Genomic DNA, 14,893 nt, shown 5'->3' with positions numbered 1-14,893 from the left:
CCTTTATTATGTGCATTTTATGGCCCAGAGGATTCTCCTTTTTACTTTCTGTCCCTTCCATTAGGATTAGATTGATGAGGAAAAATTAAAGTCTTTGAGAGTTTCTTCCTCAGCCTTTCTTTCCAGGTCAGGTATGTTGTTAATGATAGGGGCTAGGCCCCGGTAGAATCACTGACCTCAGTGAGAATATAATTACATTGAATGAATAAAGCTGGTAGGTTGAGTGGAGAGGATAAATAAAACATAGGAAGGAAATAAATTTCGTTTTGAGCAAGCGGGTTTATGAAGTTGCCACTTAAATAAGTAGGAAAGACTGAGAAGAAGGTATGGGTTTGGTGACCAAAATTCTTGAGTTCTTTTTTGACCTCATTAAATTTCAGATGCTGATAAATCAGTGGACATGTTAAATATACAATTAAGTATATGACATACCTATTGCCCTACAGAGGAGGTTTAATTTCTAGAACTCTGTCTTTAAAACTTTGGTGAGCTCTTGGCTTCTGAAATAATTTTCTCATCAGCCTGTCAGCCAGCATGTGGCAGATGTGTTAGGCCATTGGGATACATAGATTAAAGACACAGTCTCTATCCTTGAAGAGTTAATGGTGGAGTGGGGAGAGAAGTACACAAAAGTGCCCATTATAGAATAGCATGTCACAAACTACAAAAAGGTGAAGTACAAAGTGTGTTGGGGCCTAGGGGAAGGAACAATTAATTGTGTCTCTAGGAGTCTGGCAAGAATTCACAGAGGAGGTGACATTTGTGCACAGCAGGAGCTTTTTTAGGACAATGCTCTCTTCACTTGTATAGTAAAATTACAGTGGAAGCCTATTGACAAGAGAAGTTATTCATATTCAGAACCAATATTTGGGCTCAGAATTCCCAGGGTTCAGGCATTAAAAATTTCTCAGGTGGTTCTAATGTCAGAGGTTTGTGAATCACTGGTCAGTGTAGTGGTGGATAGCATAGTATAGTATATAGCATGTATAGAAGAAAGGGACCAGGGAATGATATCCATGAAATAGGGAAAATTTTAACTGCTTAAAATCCAGTGTGTGTCTGAGCAACTATCATTAGATGAGGGTAGAATGGTAAGGTAAGCCCAGCAAATGAGATATATCAGGAAAGCCCTTTGGAGCTTGGAAGGGAGATCCTAGTTAGAGATTTCAATTTGAGAGTCATCTTCAGAGAAAGTGTATTTAGTTTAAATTCATGGGTGTAAAATGGATCATTTAAGTGGAGAGTGTAGCAACAGAAGAAAAGAATCCAAGGACTCAGCCTGGGTTACTTCATACTTAGAAGTTGAGTGGACAAGAAAAGCAGCAAATAAGACAGACAACATAGAAGGAAACTCATGAGAGTGTGGTGTCCCAAAATCTAAGAGGAGAAAATAATTCAATGAGGAGGTAGTGGAAAGTTGTGCTTAATTATGCTAGTAGGTTGAGCAAGAGGAGAAATTGTTCACTGGATATGGCAATATAGATTATATTGAGAAGTATACCAGAACAGTTTCATTTGAGTGGTGTGGTCGAAAGCCTAATTGGTGACATTTTGAGATAATGAGAGAAATGATAGCTAGCAAGTAACAATAACCCAGTCAAGAAAGTGCTATGGAGTGTAGACTAAGATGAGAATTAAAAGAAAGAATTGGGTGAAGGGAGTGAATGTTATTTAAAGATGAGAGTTTGTATATGATAATGGAAATGATGTGAAAGAGATGGAGAAATTGATGAAGCCATTAAAGGAGGAGATAACTGTAGGAGTGAAGTCTATGAGAAAGTGAGATGAGTTGAGACCTACAGGACAAGTGGAGGACTTGTCCTTAGAAGTAGGGACTCATCCTCTAGTATAACAGAATAGAAGGCAATGATCTTGACTACAGGCACAGGTACTTTTTCTGGGGAATCATGGATGGTGTTTTAGTCAGCTTTTTGGCTACTATGACAAAAGGACCCAACCAGAAAAATTATAGAGAAGAAAAAGTTTATTTGAGGACTCATGGTTTCAGAGGACTTAGCCCATAAAAGGCCAGCTGCATTCCTTGGGGCTCAAGGTAAGGCAGGACATCATGCTAGAAAAGTGTGGCAGAGGGAAACAGCTCACATGTTGATCAGAAAGCATAGAGAAAGAGATTCCACTCATCGGATACAAGTATATACCCAAAACCACGCTCCAATCCCACCTCCTCCAGCCACACCCTATCATTTTTGTTATCACTCAGTTAATCCCTATCAGGGGATTCAATCACTGATTGGGTTCAGACTCTCACAACCTAATCACTTCCCCTCTGAACCCTCTCGCATTGTCTCACATGTGAGGTTTCAGGGACCACCACATCTAAATCACAACAGGTGGTCTACTTAAGCAAGTCCCAGATCTTCTGAGAAATCACCTGCCTCACCCCTCAAGAGTTCCAAGTCAGTGAGGATGACTTCCCTTCGAAGGCGAAAGGGTTAGGGCAGGTGTTGGGAGCAAGGACCTCTCCCCTAAGGTCTCAGTAGCCTGTCTCAAACTACCCTTTCTCTGAGAGCGCTTGGTTTGACATAGGCTGTATAGGGTAGTCCTCTGAGTTTCTACCCTCTGAAAATATAGTAGGGAAGGAGGGTAAAGAAAGAGAGGCACAAGAAAGGCCCTTTCTTCAGAAACTGCCACGTCACTGTGACAAAATACCCGAGGAAATCAAACTAAAGGAGGAAAGATTTATTTTAGCTCATGGGTTTGGAGATTTTAGTCCAAGTTGGATGCCATTGTTTCTGGGCCTACGGTGAGGCAGTACATCATGGCAGAAGAGTGGGATGAAGCAAAGCTGCTCATCTCAGAGCAGCCAGAAGGCAGAGAGAGACAGACAGAGAACTAGGGACAAGATATACCCTTACAGAATGTATCTCCAGTAGCATACTTCTTCCAATTAGGCCCCTTCTACTACAGTTTCCACTACCTCCCAATAGTCCATTAATTATGAATTGAGCAATGTTTTCATCCATTGGTGAGATCACAAATCTCATGATCCTACCACTTCCCAAAGTCTCATCTCTACACTGGGGAGTAAGCCCTCAACACACAAGTTTTCGGGGGACATTCCAGATCTAAATCATAATGGTTGCCCTGTGTTATGAAGCCTTGACCTTCTTTGACCACAGCTTAGAGAAGCTTCCCTGCTCATGAGGACTGCAGACAACATGGTACTCTGAGAAGCTCCCAGTTTAGATTTCTCTCCTAACAGACAAAAAGGGTACTGACTAGGGAGAAGCTCATTGTTATTCAGCCAGTGAGAGAGACAATTCTGAGATATAGCTAAGGAGGCTGGCTGTGGAAAACTGGTTCAACATAAGACTGTGCCCATTTCTCTATATTGGGGTGTGTGTGTGTACAAGATCTAGGAAGATGGGACTAAGGAGAGAGATTCAGGACAACTGTTAGTATCAGCTATTTATTTAATATCTCCTTACACAATGTTATGGAGTATGCTGAGTTCCCTACCCATTCACATGTCAAAGATCTAACCCTCTGTATCTCAGAATAAGACTGCATTTGAACATTGAGCCTTTAAAGATATGATTAAGTTAAAATAAGGCTGTTAGGGTGGGCCCTGATCCAATCTGACTGATGTCATTAAAAGAAGAAATTTAAAACTGAGCACAGTGGCACATGCCTATAATCCTAGAAACTCAGGAGGCTGAGGCAGGAAGATTACAAGTTGGATGCCAGCCTCAACAACTTAGTAACACCCTGTTTTGAAATAAAATATAAAACGTAAAAAAGGGCTGGGGTTGTAGCTCAGTAGTAGAGTGTCCCTGGATTCAATCATCAGTATCACAAAAAGAAGAGAGGAGGACTAAGATGAAGACAAAATAATAATTTTGGATCCACAAAGAAACACCAGCAAAAACTTTTATTTGCTGCAAAGAAGATAACATGCTTAATTTCACATATCAAATTACTCTTCATGCTAATAATGTGCCTGTGTGGATATTTTAAGTAAAATCTTGGGTTATTTTGAATTAATAATATATTCTCATTTTTCTGATATGTATGGCTTGGATTTTAAGAGTCATAAATTCTCATTAGAACTTATCAATACAATAGCAGAAATTTAGGTAATCTGCTTAATTCATCCTTTACATGTAACAAAGGTTACATATAGGCATATAAAACATGTTAACTGATTCATGTGTATTTCTGAATTTATATATATATAATGCAAACATTGTATACAGAAATAATTCATGTTATTAAATACTATTTTTATTAATTTACAAAAACTATATCGAATTTCAACTTCTTTCCTACAACTTCTTTTTCATTTTTTTCAGCTTAATGGAAGTTAAATTGACAAATGAAAAATTGCATATATTGGAGGAATGGTGGAATGAAATTGACCAAATTGTGCTATGTACATATATGAATATAACACAGTGAATTTCACCTTTATGTATCTCTATAAAGCCCCAATTTTTATAAAGCTATAAATAAATAGAAGGAAGACCAGTAGAGTAGAGGAAGGGAAACACAGGGAGGGAGGAGGGAAGAGAAGGAGGTAGTACTGGGGACTGAAGTGGAGCAAATTATATCCCATGTGTGTATGATTATGTCAGAATTAACCCTGATATTATGTATAAATAAAATGCACTAACAAAAACATAAAAATTGAATATTTCTCATGGTACAAAATGTAATGTTTTGATATATACATTGTGCAATTATTAAATCAAGCTAATTAACATATCCATTACTTCACATACTTATGTGTGTGTAGCAAGGGCATTCAAGATCTGTCTTAGCAATTTTCAAATATGTAATACATTATTGTTAACTATACTGTCACCATACTGTCCAATGGATCTCCAGATCTCCTGTTTAATTGAAAATTTGTACCATTTGATTACTATGTCCCTCTCCCCATGTAACCAAGGAAATCTTTTTCTGTTGCTGCTTGATAAGGGGAGGAGTGATGGGAGAAGAAAGAGTTTGTTTAGTGGCCAAAGAATGAAGAAATGGGAGCTCTACTTGTGAATAAATTTCTCCATTCCAGAGGGTTGAGAAATTATAGATTTAGCATAGGAATAATGAGGGAGAGAGCTAAGGCAATGAAGGGGAAGAATATTCATATTTCGGGGGGAATAGATGGAGATCTTCCAGGTGCCATCTCTTTTTGCTCATTTCATGGTCTGGTGTTTCTGATCATGGTGACCGGTAGGTGTCTTTAGTTTCAAAGTGGGGAGAGAGAGACTAGGCAAGTGTAGGTCAAGTTAAGACTGTATCATAGTTCTGGACAAAATATTTGTCAAATGATCAACATCTCTACATGCAGAACTGAGTAGACTCCAACCCAAAGGTTAAGCAAAGGAGATATCATATTTTCATATTATATTTTTTTCCTTTGCTACCTTAACCTTGGGGTAAGATGCCAACTTTTGGGTTAAAAGATGTCAAGACTTTTCCTCCCACTTTAATCATCCACCAGATATCTGCAGACCCAAGGCAAGAGTCACTATTTTCAGCAAAAAAATGATCTTCATGTCCCTGAAAAGTAACAGGCAGTTGTTATTATCATAATGCTCACATCAGAGTTGTTATCTATAGCAAAGTTAGTGGGAAACTAATACTGTATTGTCCATCTGTGTGACCTCCAAAATTAGTCATTTTTGCATCAACTAAAGGCAAGTGAAGCTAGAGGGTTTATCTAGGTTTTTCACAGTAAGACCCCTGTAACTCCAGTCTCTGGTAGCCACCATTCTACTCTCTGCTTCTGTGAGTTTGACTGTTTTATGTTCTACATGTAAGGGAGATTCTACAGTAGTTATCTTTCTGTGCCTGAATTGTTTCACCTAGAACAATGTCCTCCAGTTTCATTCATGTTGTTGTAAATGGCAGGATTCCCTTCTTTTTAAAGACTGAAGAGTAGTCTATCTATATTCAATTTCTTTATTCAGTTATTGATAAATAGATTGATTCTATATCTTGGCTCTTGTGAATAATGTTGATGTCCTTTTTGTTAAAATGTAAATATTCATGAACTCAAAAGTTTTATTTTCATATATTACAGCACTTATACAGGTAATGTTGACAGGTAGAAACATGCTCAAATTATTTTCAGAGAAATCAGCTTATTTCTTTGTAGACCTATGTGCTATAAACACTTCAATATGGATACCCATATACTAAAATATGTTGTTTTATCTTTCAATAACATAAAAATAGTCTTTAATGATAAGTGATTCCTTTCTTGCCTCTGTGGGTAATGGTTGAGAAGCTTCTCTTTTGCAGAACTCCTCATGTGAAAACGAATGAGCTACACATATTGCTTTTAGCCAACTCATCTTCCACCTTATTCATTACTTGTATACTCTTGAAACTTAGAACTTAAATTCTGTTGCAATAAAACCACTTCATTCCCAGAAGATATTATGACATTGGATCTGTAATTATTGAGGAAACTATATGTAAAAATTAACTATATTTTCCAAAAACAAATGACACAAGGAGTGCTCACACAGAGGAAAGAACATGTGAGGTCACAGCAAGGAGGCAGTTGTCTGTAAGCCAAAGAGAAGCTCTAGGAAAAATTTTACCTACTCACCATTTGACCCTGAATATCTAGACTCTAGAACTGTGAGAAAATAATTTCCGTTGTTTAAGTCATATGGTATGTTGTTATGGTAGTCATAGCAAATATATACACAAATACCACAGACCTCATTTTGGTTCCTAATAGGTACAAAGGACAGTAGTCAGAGACCCGCTGGGTGAAGAGAAGTAGGGCTCTAAGACACCTTAGGTAAAAAATGGCACTAATACCTCTTGTCTTCGTGGCTTTTATTGTCATCACTACTATGGAATAAAGCCTAAAATGTATGCTAATATTATGGGCTGCCTTAATACCTGATATAACTGGAGGCCCTTGTAAGTTCCTCTCCAAACTCTGCTCCTGGGTTGGTCTCCTAGCCAACCTACCCTCCTTTTCCAGAGGACCAGACAGTTCCCAATCATCCCTATTGTTTAAACCATGGAGTCTTTTGATTTCTTGCCAGTCTGCTAAATTTTTTGAACAAGTTAATCACGTCCTTTCATGGAGTTGGGGTACAGTTAATCCCTTCAATTCTATAAACCTGTATCCCACAGCCCCTGCTGTTCACTCTTTTCCCAAGTGCAACACCCATGTGGTTCTTGGTATGCAATGCCCTCTTCACATGGGCTGTGAGTTTGGGTGATTACACTGATCACCTATGTTCAGTGTGAGGTGTTAGGGGTTTCACCACCTCCATAACCCTAGGGTGGGAATCCCTCCCTAATGAATGGAATGAATAGGAGACTGTTGAAACAACCACTCACAGGAAACCTGATCCAGCTTAGTTCAACCTCTATAGCCATGATATCAACTGAGTCCCCTGTGGTACCCAAGACATAGTTACACTGGTCAATGCTTAGATATCAGACTTGTCCAAAGGCCACCTAGCCAGTTCAACTCTACAGGCAAACACAGAACATCTACTGTGTGTTGGCCTTGTTTTATTAAGCACTGAGTATAAGGATGAATCAGAAATCTTCAAGGTGACAAATATGTAACCTAACTTTTAATACAACACAGTAAAGACTCAGGGAGAGTTGTGTAGGATGAGGTGGAACCACAGAGAATTTTCTGGAGGAGAGAACATTTGAAGAACAGAAATAACAGAAGGAAGATAAGGTCAGTTTGGGAGGTAGTTCAGAGAAAGACTATGGGGATCAAGTTTGCAGAACCTATGAGTGTGACCCTAAGAAGTAACGTGGTAAGTAGTATGCTTTGTCCCTCACTCTGATCCATCTGTCTTACCTCATTTATTCATTCATGTAAAGATGCTTACTGAATACTCACTGTATGCTAGTCAACATTGCAGTTGCTGGAACTTACATCTAGTAGGGAGAAATAAAAACAAACATTTAAGAAAAGTTTAGGATAGGATTTAAGCAATGATTGAAATGAATTTAATGATGTTATAGAGAAATTAGTTTTGGGGACATGAATTTAGATAGATTGCTCATGGAAGGATTTTTTTTAGTTTGAGCTGTGTAAATGATAAATGACTTATTTATGGTAAGGAATAAAAATCATATACTATTCTATATAGATCTGGAGGTTGATTGGCATAATTAGCTCTTCCAGTTTCTCTTGGTATTTCTATGTGGTTTCTCCACGTGGTTTCTCCAGCATGGTGTTTTTAACATAGCTGGACTTGTTACATGGTGGGACAGAGTTCCAAGCAACATGTCCCTAGACAAAGGCATATGAAAGCTTTCATATTTATCCAGAACCTAATCATAGAGGTCACACAGTGACACTTTTTGCTGTTCGTTGAAACAGCCTCAAGGATCTACCAAATTTTGAATGAATGGGACAGAGTCTCTTGTTCTTGATAGCAAGAGAATCAAAGAATTTGAAAACATTTTTCAAAACACCCTAGATGGACTCACTGAGATGGTAACATTACTGAGAAATAATGAATCGAACTGTGAGAAATCTTGGAGAAGAGCATCAGGTTAAAAGAAAATGAAGACTCAAGCCCCAAAGACAAGAAAGGAACAGAAAGGAGGCCATTGTTCCTCTATAGCAGGCATAGAGGAGAGTAGTAGGGTTTGAAGCCCCTGATGGACTTGGTTATGTAGTCTATGAAAACAATTTGGATATTATTCAAATACAGGGGAGAGCCAATCAAGAGTTTTAAGCAATGAAGTGACATAATAGGATTATATGTACACACAGTATTAGTATTGGTATTTGTCTTTCTGTGCCTGGCATATTTCACATAGCATAATGTCCCCCAGGCTCATCCATGTTGTATTTACTTCTGTAATAAATAGTATTTGGTATATATATATATATATATATATATATATATATATATATATAATAGTATTTGGTATATATATATATGTATATATGAAGAAATAAAACAAACTCTATGTATTCATTACCCACCTTAAGAAATAGAACACTGTAAGTAACCTTAAAGCATTATGGGCACCCTTTATCTACTACCCTTTCACTTCCCCAGAAGAAAATCACTACCCTGATTTGTGTGTTGATCATTGTTCCTGTTTTTTTTTTCCTTTACAGGTTTACCATGTACATGTGTATCCCTAAACAATTTATTGCTGTCGTTTGCCTATTTTTTGACATTTATCCTCATGAAATAATAATCTATGCTCTATGTATTCTGACTTGCCCTTTTTGCTTTACATTATTTTAACCACCATTATTGAGGTATAATTTATATGTAATACAATGCACCTACCTTAAGTGTACAGCTAGATGAACTTTTGAAATGTATGTACTCATGCAACCAGCAGCACAACTACTATACAAACATCTGCATTATCCAAACAACTTCAGCCATGCCCCTTCCCAGTCAGTATTTACCTCCCATTTCTGGTTCTAGGCAACCACTGATTGCTTTCTATGGCCATGGATTAGAATTTTATTTTTTAGAATTCTAGATGTGTAGGATCATATGGTAAGTGTTCTGTGTCTGACTTCTTCACTCTTCCTAAAGATTTTATATTCATTCATATTACATGTGTGAGTAAAATGTTCCTTTTTATTGCTGGGTACTAATCCATTGTTTAAACAAAGCAAAATATGCTTAATATTCACCTATTGATGGACACTTGATCAGTTTCAAGTGTCTGGCTATTTTGAATAAAGCTGACGTTGATATTCACAAACAGACAGGCATGGTGGCACCTATCTATAATCCCAGTCACTCAGGAGGCTCTGTAGAAGGATTACAAATTTGAGACCAACCTGGGGAACTTAGTGAGACTTTGTCTCAAAACGAAAATTTTAAAAAGGACTAGGACAGAGTGCTCGCCTAGCATGGATCAGGCCCAGCCTTTAATCCCCAGTGCTAAAAAAAGTCTCATGAACAAATCTTTGTATAGACATGAGTTTTCAGTTCTTTTGTGTTAATACCAAGGAGCAAAAATGTCTGGACAATTTGATTTTTAAGAAACTGCCAATTTTCTGAGTTGGATATGGAATTCTATATTTCAAAATTTGATTATTTGTATTAGCATTGAACTGGAAGAGTTTTAAAATTTATTTTGGATGCACAACCTTTGTCCAATATGTGTATTGCAGATATGTTATTCTAGTCTGTGACTAGCCTTTTCATTTTCTTAATGGGATCTTTTGAAGAGCAGAGGTTTTGCTTTTGATGAATATCAGCTGTTTTTATTTAACTTTATAGTTTGTGCTTTCAGTGTCTTAGAGAATACTTATCTGTACCAATATTGTCCAGCTTTGTGTATTACATTTTCTTCTACAAGTTTTAGTGTCTTACCTTTTACATTTAGGTCAATGATGTATTGTGAATTAATTTTTGTATGATAAGAGGTAATGGTCAAGATTCAATTTTTCCCAGAGGGACACAGTTAACTCTAGTATAAGTCATTAAGAAGATTTTCATTTCCCTATTGAACTTAGTACTATGGTTGAAAATCAATTTACTCTACACATGAGTCTATTTTTGTATTCCATTTTGTTCTACTGTATGCCATTATCACACTGTCTTATCTATGATAATCTTTTTAGTATGTCTTCAAATTGGGTAGTGTAAAGTCCTATAATTTTTTTCTCCTTTTTTCAAAATTGTTTTGGCTATTTCAGATTTTTTGCCTTTTCACATACATTTTAGAATTTTGCTTGCAAATTTCTGCAAAAGTAATTACTGAGATTTTGGTCAGAATTGAGTTGAATCTTTAAATCAACTTTGGAGAAACTAATATCCTGATAATATTGAGTTTTTCAATGCATGAATATGGTTTAGCTATTCATTTACTTATCCTCTTCATTGTTCTCTGAACAGCATTTTTTTTGTTTTCAGGTTGTGCACATATTCAGTTAAATTTACCCCTAAGTATTTCACATTTTTCATGCTATTTTAAATTTTAATTTATAATTGTTTATTGCTAAATATAGAAATAAAATTGACTTTGTGTGCTGATCTTGTATCCTGTGACTTTTATTAAATTCACTTCTAATTTTTAGTTGTTTAACTTTGTAGGTATTTTCTATATAAAAAATCATGTGATTTAGGCCAGGCATGATGGCACACTCCTGTAATCCCACCAGCTCTGGAGGCTGAGGCAGGAGGATCACGAGTTCAAAGTCAGCCTCAGCAACCGTGAGGTGCTAAGCAACTCAGTGAGACCCTGTCTCTGAATGAAATAGAAAATAGGGCTGGGGATGTGGCTCAGTGGTCAAGTGCCCATGAGTTCAATCCCCGGTACCAAAAACAAAACAAAACAAAAAAACCTTGTGATTTGTAAATAAAGAGTTTTGTTCCTTCTTTTCCTGCTTGCATTCTTTTTACATATTTATTTATTTATTGCTTTTATTGAACTGTTAGGAATTCCAGCACAATGTTGAATATGAATGGTGGTGGTGGTTGTAATTGCTTTGTTCTTGATCTTCGGGGGAGGAATATTCAGTCTCTCACAATATTTAATTATGATGTTAACTGTGGTTTTTTTAAAAAATAGATGTACTCTCTAATGTCAAAATCTAATTCTAATTTGCTGAGACTTAGTATCTTTAAAGGATGTTGAATTTTGCAAAGAAAGTTTTCTGAATCCCTTAAGATGATCACGTGGTTATCTCCTATATTTACTTAATATGGTAAATTAAAGTATTTTTAATGGTAAGTATATCTCATAATCCCAGGATAAACTTTACTCATGGAGTGTTATTGTTTTTTATATATTGCTTAGTTTGCTTTACTAAAATCTTTTTTTTTTTGAGTGCTGGGGATCGAACCCAAGGCCTTGTGCTTACAAGGCAAGCACTCTACCGACTGAGCTATCTCCCCAGCCCCTAAAATCTTTTTAACATTTGTTCATGAGGGCTATTAGTTGATAGCTTACTTTTCATTATGACTATATCTTTTTTGGTGTCAGTTTAAGGCAGGCTTCATAAAATGAATTTGTGTAGAACTGGCTATGAATTTTTCCTTAAATCAGCAACAAAGCCACTTCATCCTGGAGATTTCTTTATTCCTTCACTCCCTCCTCTCCTCTGCCCTCTCCTCTTTTTGGTATTAGGGATTGAACTCAGGGTTGAACCCAGGGTCTTGCTGTGCTATGCAAGTGTTCTACCACTGAGTTACATCCATAGCCCTTTCTAAAATTTTGTTTTGAAACAAGGTCATGGTAAATTGCCCAGTCTGGCCGGGAACTTGCAATCTTCCTACCTCAGCCTACCAAGTTACTGGGATTACAGGAATGCACCACTGCACCTGGCCCAGATGTTTTTTTTTTTTTTTTCCTTAACCTGATCAAAATTTTTTTTTATTGTAAACAAATGGGATACATGTTGTTTCTCTGTTTGTACATGGCGTAAAGGCATACCATTTGTGTAATCATACATTTACATAGGGTAATGTTGTTTGATTCATTCTGTTATTTTTTTCCCTTCCCCCCACCCCTCCCACCCCTCTTTTCCCTCTATACAGTCCTTCCTTCCTCCATTCTTGCCCCCCTCCCTAAACCTAACTCTAACCCTAACACTAACCCCTCCCACCCCCCCCATTATGTGTCATCATCCACTTATTAGCGATATCATTTGTCCTTTGGTTTTTTGAGATTGGCTTATCTCACTTAGCATGATATTCTCCAATTTCATCCATTTGCCTGCAAATGCCATAATTTTATCATTCTTTATGACTGAGTACTATTCCATTGTATATATATATACCACAGTTTCTTTATCCATTCATCAATTGAAGGACATCTAGGTTGGTTCCACAATCTGGCTATTGTGAACTGAGCAGCTATGAACATTGATGTGGCTGTATCTCTGTAATATGCTGATTTTAAGTCCTTTGGGTATAGGCCAAGGTCTTCTTTTTAAATTAAATTAAATTAAAATTTTCTGGTGCTGGATATTGAAACTAGAGCCTTGAACTTGCTAAGCATGTGATCTACCACCCAGCTAAACTCAGTTGCCTGGTTTTAGTTTTAATTGATAAATAATAATTATATATACTTATGGAACACAATGTGATGTTTTGATGTATATTTACAATGAATAATGACTAAATAAGAGTAATTAAGCTAATCACCATGCATACTTATTGATTTTGGAGTGAAAATATCGAAAATTCATTCTTTTAAGCAATTTTGAAATATACAATGCTTATTGTTATCCATTACAGTCACCATTCTGTGCAGATAACTAAAAGTTATTCCTCCTATCTAACTGAATGTTTGGACCCTTTACTCAACATGTTTCCACGCCCATGCTCCTCCCCTAACACCTGGTAAAACCATTCTATCTATTTCTATGAGTTTAAATCATAGAAGTAGAAGTTTTGTTTGATTGTTTGTTTGTTTGTTTTGATCAGGCAGTATTAGTCTTTCTGTGCCTGGCATATTTCACATAGTGCTGTGGTTTAGATTAGGCATCCCCCAAAAGCTCAGGTGTGAGACAATGCAAAAAAGCTTAGAGGTGAAATGATTGGGTTATGAGAATCTTAACCTAATCAGGGTTAATCCATTGATAGGGATTAACCAGTTGGTAACTGTAAATAGGTGGGTGTGGTTGAGGGACATGGGTCAATGGGGATATGCCTTTGGAGTTTATATTTTGTCTGTACTGAGTGGAATTCTAGCTCTCTCTCTACTTCCTGGTGCCATGCCCTGAGCTGCTTTCCTCCACCACACATATTCACCATGATGTCCTGCCCCACCTCGGGCCCAGTGCAATGGAGTTGGCCATCTGTGGATTGAGAACTCTGAAACTGTGAGCCCCAAAGTAACTTTTCTTCTCTAATTGTTCTTGTCAGGTCTTTTGGTCACAGCAGCAAAAAATGCTGAGTAAAACACATAGCATAATGTCTCCAGGCTCATCTATGTTGTCACAAGTGGTAGTATCTCCCCCATTCTCTTTTTAAGGTCAAATAGAATCCTATTGTGAAGAGTTACCACATTTTCTTTGTCCATTCACATGATGATGGATACCTAGATTGCTTCCATATCTCATCTATTGTGAATAATGCTACAGTGAACATGGGAGTATATATATCTCTTCAGCACACTGATATCAATTCTTCTAGATATATACCCAGAAGTGGGGCTATTGGATCATATGGTAATTCCCTTTCCTTTTTTTAAGGAAACTTCATATTGTTTTCCATAATGATGTATTAATTTACAGTCTTACTAACAGTGCAAGATTTCCTTTTACCTATATGCTCACTGACACTCATTATCTTTTGCCTTTTTCTTTTTTGTTTTTAATATTAACCAATCTAGAAGATATGAGGTGAGATCTCATTGTGGTTTTAATTTTTATTTCCCTGATGATCAGTGTTATGGTTTGAGGTGTCCCCCAAAAGCTCATGTGAGATAATGCAAGAAGGTTTAGAGGAGAAATGATGGGGATATGAAAGCCTTAACCCAATCAGTGAATTAATCACCTGATGGGATTAACTGAGTAGTAACTAAAGGCAGGTGGGATGTGGCTGGAGGAGGAGGGGCATTGGGGTGTGGCTTTGGAGTATATATTTGCATATGGAAATTAGATCTTTCTCTCTCTCTTTCTCTCTCTCTCTGCTTTCGGATCATCATGTGAGCTACTTCCCTCCACTGCACACTTCCACCATGATGCTTTGCCTCACCTAGAGCCCAGTGGAATGGAGCCTGCTGTCTATGGATTGAGACCTCTGAAACTGTGAGCCCCCAAATAAACTTTTCCTCCTCTACAATTGTGCTGGTTGGGTCCTTAAGTTATAGTGGGAAAAAAGCTAACTAAAACAATGATAATGAGCATTATTATACAAATGTTGATATTCTGTATAACTTTTTTGGCTATATGTCCATTTAGGTCCTTTGCCACTTTTTGATTGCATTGTTTCTT

The sequence above is a fragment of the Sciurus carolinensis genome, chromosome X, assembly GCF_902686445.1.
Source record: "Sciurus carolinensis chromosome X, mSciCar1.2, whole genome shotgun sequence".
In the NCBI taxonomy this organism is placed as follows: Eukaryota; Metazoa; Chordata; class Mammalia; order Rodentia; family Sciuridae; genus Sciurus; species Sciurus carolinensis.
The sequence above is the reverse complement of the archived record's forward strand: the minus strand, read 5'-3'. Positions refer to the sequence as shown.